Genomic DNA, 5667 nt, shown 5'->3' on the forward strand with positions numbered 1-5667 from the left:
CAACCAAAACATCCAGAGTAAATGGAAGTTCTCCAAAAACTTAAAACTCTCTGTAAAAAAGGCATCTAGGGTGAAATAGAGGTCTGAGATGTTTGAGGTTTGAGACCCGTCCACAGTTTCAGATCTTCTGTAAAGAGCTTTCCACAGCAATCCAGGGTCAGCTAAGCAAACCAAGCTGGACAAAAACTCCCTCACAGCAAGAATAACAACCACTGAGGGGAACCAAGACCCAAAGTGGAACCTGTCCTCCTCTGGTCAAAACAACAGGACAGCAAGAAGAGTTAATAAAGAAATGACTGATGGGTAATTCCACACCAGCTCACCCAGCAAAGACTCCTGTTTATTACTGAAGATGGAGCAGGTCATTTATTTAGAAATGTTTATATTACATTTCTTAGAATCTTTACATCATACTCCCCACACACACACACACAGTTATGCACACAAATACGCACTTACACATTCACTCACACTTTCACACACTCACACAGTTATCTACACACACACACGCACATACACATTCACTCACACTCACACACACACGCAGTTATACACACACACATTCACTCACACACACAGTTATACACATACGCACACATACACATGCACACAGTTATACACACACATACGCACATACACATTCACTCACACTCTCACACACACACAGTTATACACACACACATACGCACATACACATTCACTCACACTCACACACACACAGTTATACACACACACTCACTCACACACACACACTCACACCAGCTGCTGCTGAAGACAGAAAGGAAAGACAGCAGCAGAAAAGATTTTGAACAAAAAGAGGGTGGATAAAGCAAGAGGTCAACCAGAGTGACCATCGGTCAGAATCCTGAGGAAGCTGAAAGGCCAGAAAGCAACACCCAGGCTGCTGTTTTTCTGCTGGACAGGTAATAAACGAATCGGTCAGTGTAGCTGCTGCTCATGTACATTTTATCCAGCGCTAAAGTTTGCTTAACTGTAGGTGTGGACTAACTGGCTGTGTGTTTGCAGGCTCTGCCTGTTCAGGTGTTGTTTTGGGGGCGTGGCTCTGGAAGGAGATTGGAGAGTAGCGTAGATTACTTTGACTTGCTTAAACTTCCTGGTTTCTACAAAATCTGGCTTTAACTGGAAAATGTGGAATTTTAAAGCTGCACGCTGGTTTCTTTTCTAGTTATGAATATTGAAATTTTGCTCCATCAGATTCTGAATAACATCTGAGTACTGAGTGAAATGCTGAGACCCCGGAAAGACCCTGGGGCTTATGACATTGGTAGTGATGTGAATGAAAGAACAGTCCAGAACTTCAGTGTGTGCTGCTTCAGGCCTTTTCAGGTTTCTAATTGTTGTTATTTATTTTTATTTTGTTAAATATTAGGTAGGTGTAGAGATTAAGTGGGCGGGGTCTAAGACAGCTGTTGACTGTCTGAACTGCAGTATTATAAATATATATATTTTATATTTAAATTAACATATAAATACTGACAGTAATAATAATAAAGCTTAATTGGTTAATATTGGAGGATGATTTTTCGTTTGTCAGATTGTTCAAATATTCCATCTTTGAAAGCGAATGTTTTATCAGTTCTGAAAAATGAGGTGTTATGTCGAATGTTCATATTTCATTTTCATATTTCTATCAAATCTATAAAATATTGGTTTCTGTGTGTAGTAAATGAAGCTCCACCATGAGGATCTGTAATAACGTCTATTGCTCATCTTTTTTATTCATGAAAAGTCTACATTAATTTCTCTCTGAAGCGAAGTTTTAAAACTGTGATTGTAGCTTCATTTATTGAACTGATTTCTCATAAATATGCTGGACAGGCATGAATGTTACTGGGAATGGAAAATGTCAATGTCAATTGCGCAATTTGATGTAAAAGTTAATCCTCTAATAAATAATCCAGCGAATGAATTAAGATTAAACAGCTGATTTAAGGTGAAATATTACTGATAGTTTTGTTTTTATACCTGCACTCTTAAAAATTATGGTTCTTTAAGTGTTCTTTAGTGAAGCAAATGGTTATGTATAGAACCATGAACACAAAAGTATTAAAGGGTTCTTTTCATGGTGAAATGCTTCTTCAGATTGATGGAGAATAGGCACAAATGTGTTATAGATGGTTCTATATAGAACCTTTTTAAAAAGGGTTCTATATAGCACTCAAAAGTGCAGTTTTATTATTTCAAGCTTGGCACTGTAACAGTAGAAGGACCTTTTTGGGTGCTGTATAGAACATTCTCCATTAGTTTGAAGAACCCTTTCAAGATGCAAATGGTTCTTTGAGTGTACATGGTTCTATATAGAACCATTTTCTTTACTAAAGAACCAATGAAGAACCCTCTTTGAGAGAGTGTAATTGATATTTCAGCCTTTCTATGAACAGCTAAACTCAATATTAAACATTCCTAATTAAATTATTACAGCTTTGAAATGTTTAATATTTATGGAATTTAAATTAAAAGTTTTAACTTGAATCATTTCATCTTAATCCATAATGAGACCAGCCAGGCTGCAGGACAGTGGTTTGGACTCTATTAATAATAATAATATTAAATATACAGTACTGAGTGATGAATAGATGGATGCAGTGACCCTGACAGTGACTCTGGTCAGGGTCAGTTTCTGGATACTCTGTAATGCTCCTCATCCTGTGGATAATGAGGGTTATTAAAGGTAACGTTTGCAGACTGAGAGGTTCCTACAGCAGCAGATCCGCTTCCAGACGCAATCCATCACCCCTACCTTCAGCTTTAATGTGGGTTTAGCTGAATTTCGTGACGAGGCTTTCCGTTCAATTTCCAGGCCTGACCTCTCTGACCAGGAAACATAAAAACAGCTATTACAGCCACAATAAATCACCAACACAAAGCTCATTAGAAGCTCCACACACGGCAAACCTCCCTTACTAACACCAATCGCTGCTGTTAAGAGGATAATCAATCACTTTACATTTACAGAATCAATTATCATCTCCAAAACTCACTCACTCCGATCACACGAAGAAAACAGTCTGTTCACACTCAATGTGAATAACGCAGTGTATCAGAGTCGTTATAGTGACTCAGGGTGAATAATGCAGTGTATCAGACTCGTTATAGTGACTCAGTGTGAATAATACAGTGTATCAGACGCATTATAGTGACTCAGGGTGAAAAACGCAGTGTATCAGACTCGTTATAGTGACTCAGGGTGAATAACACAGTGTATCAGACTCATTATAGTGACTCAGGGTGAAAAACGCAGTGTACCAGACTCATTATAGTGACTCAGGGTGAATAACGCAGTGTATCAGACTCGTTATAGTGACTCAGGGTGAATAACGCAGTGTACCAGACTCGTTATAGTGACTCAGTGTGAATAACGCAGTGTATCAGACTCATTATAGTGACTCAGGGTGAATAACGCAGTGTACCAGACTCATTATAGTGACTCAGTGTGAATAACGCAGTGTATCAGACTCGTTATAGTGACTCAGGGTGAAAAGCGCAGTGTATCAGGCTCGTTATAGTGACTCAGTGTGAATAACGCAGTGTATCAGACTCATTATAGTGACTCAGGGTGAATAACACAGTGTATCAGACTCATTGTAGTGACTCAGGGTGAAAAACGCAGTGTATCAGACTCATTATAGTGACTCAGGGTGAAAAACGCAGTGTATCAGACTCATTATAGTGACTCAGGGTGAAAAACGCAGTGTATCAGACTCGTTATAGTGACTCAGGGTGAAAAACGCAGTGTATCAGACTCGTTATAGTGACTCAGGGTGAATAACGCAGTGTATCAGACGCGTTATAGTGACTCAGGGTGAATAACACAGTGTATCAGACGCGTTATAGTGACTCAGGGTGAATAACACAGTGTATCAGACTCATTATAGTGACTCAGGGTGAAAAACGCAGTGTACCAGACTCATTATAGTGACTCAGGGTGAATAACGCAGTGTATCAGACTCGTTATAGTGACTCAGGGTGAATAACGCAGTGTACCAGACTCATTATAGTGACTCAGTGTGAATAACGCAGTGTATCAGACTCGTTATAGTGACTCAGGGTGAATAACGCAGTGTACCGGACTCATTATAGTGACTCAGTGTGAATAACGCAGTGTATCAGACTCGTTATAGTGACTCAGGGTGAATAACGCAGTGTATCAGGCTCGTTATAGTGACTCAGTGTGAATAACGCAGTGTATCAGACTCATTGTAGTGACTCAGGGTGAATAACACAGTGTATCAGACTCATTGTAGTGACTCAGGGTGAAAAACGCAGTGTATCAGACTCATTATAGTGACTCAGGGTGAAAAACGCAGTGTATCAGACTCATTATAGTGATTCAGGGTGAAAAACGCAGTGTATCAGACTCATTATAGTGACTCAGTGTGAAAAACGCAGTGTATCAGACTCATTATAGTGACTCAGGGTGAATAATGCAGTGTATCAGACTCGTTATAGTGACTCAAGGTGAATAACGCAGTGTATCAGACTCGTTATAGTGACTCAAGGTGAATAATGCAGTGTATCAGACTCGTTATAGTGACTCAGGGTGAATAACGCAGTGTATCAGACTCGTTATAGTGACTCAGGGTGAATAATGCAGTGTATCAGACGCGTTATAGTGACTCAGGGTGAATAACACAGTGTATCCGACTCATTATAGTGACTCAGGGTGAAAAACGCAGTGTACCAGACTCATTATAGTGACTCAGGGTGAATAACGCAGTGTATCAGACTCGTTATAGTGACTCAGGGTGAATAACGCAGTGTACCAGACTCATTATAGTGACTCAGTGTGAATAACGCAGTGTATCAGACTCGTTATAGTGACTCAGGGTGAATAACGCAGTGTACCGGACTCATTATAGTGACTCAGTGTGAATAACGCAGTGTATCAGACTCGTTATAGTGACTCAGGGTGAATAACGCAGTGTATCAGGCTCGTTATAGTGACTCAGTGTGAATAACGCAGTGTATCAGACTCATTATAGTGACTCAGGGTGAATAACACAGTGTATCAGACTCATTGTAGTGACTCAGGGTGAAAAACGCAGTGTATCAGACTCATTATAGTGACTCCGGGTGAAAAACGCAGTGTATCAGACTCATTATAGTGACTCAGGGTGAAAAACGCAGTGTATCAGACTCATTATAGTGACTCAGTGTGAAAAACGCAGTGTATCAGACTCATTATAGTGACTCAGGGTGAATAATGCAGTGTATCAGACTCGTTATAGTGACTCAGGGTGAATAACACAGTGTATCAGACTCGTTATAGTGACTCAGGGTGAATAACGCAGTGTATCAGACTCGTTATAGTGACTCAGGGTGAATAATGCAGTGTATCAGACTCGTTATAGTGACTCAGGGTGAATAATGCAGTGTATCAGACTCGTTATAGTGACTCAGGGTGAAAAACGCAGTGTATCAGACTCGTTATAGTGACTCAGGGTGAAAAACGCAGTGTATCAGACTCGTTATAGTGACTCAGGGTGAAAAACGCAGTGTATCAGACTCGTTATAGTGAGTCAAGGTGAATAATGCAGTGTATCAGACTCGTTATAGTGACTCAGAGTGAATAACGCAGTGTATCAGACTCGTTATAGTGACTCAGGGTGAATAATGCAGTGTATCAGACTCGTTATAGTGACTCAG

Source organism: Pygocentrus nattereri, chromosome 26 (assembly GCF_015220715.1).
Source record: "Pygocentrus nattereri isolate fPygNat1 chromosome 26, fPygNat1.pri, whole genome shotgun sequence".
Lineage (NCBI taxonomy): Eukaryota > Metazoa > Chordata > Actinopteri > Characiformes > Serrasalmidae > Pygocentrus > Pygocentrus nattereri.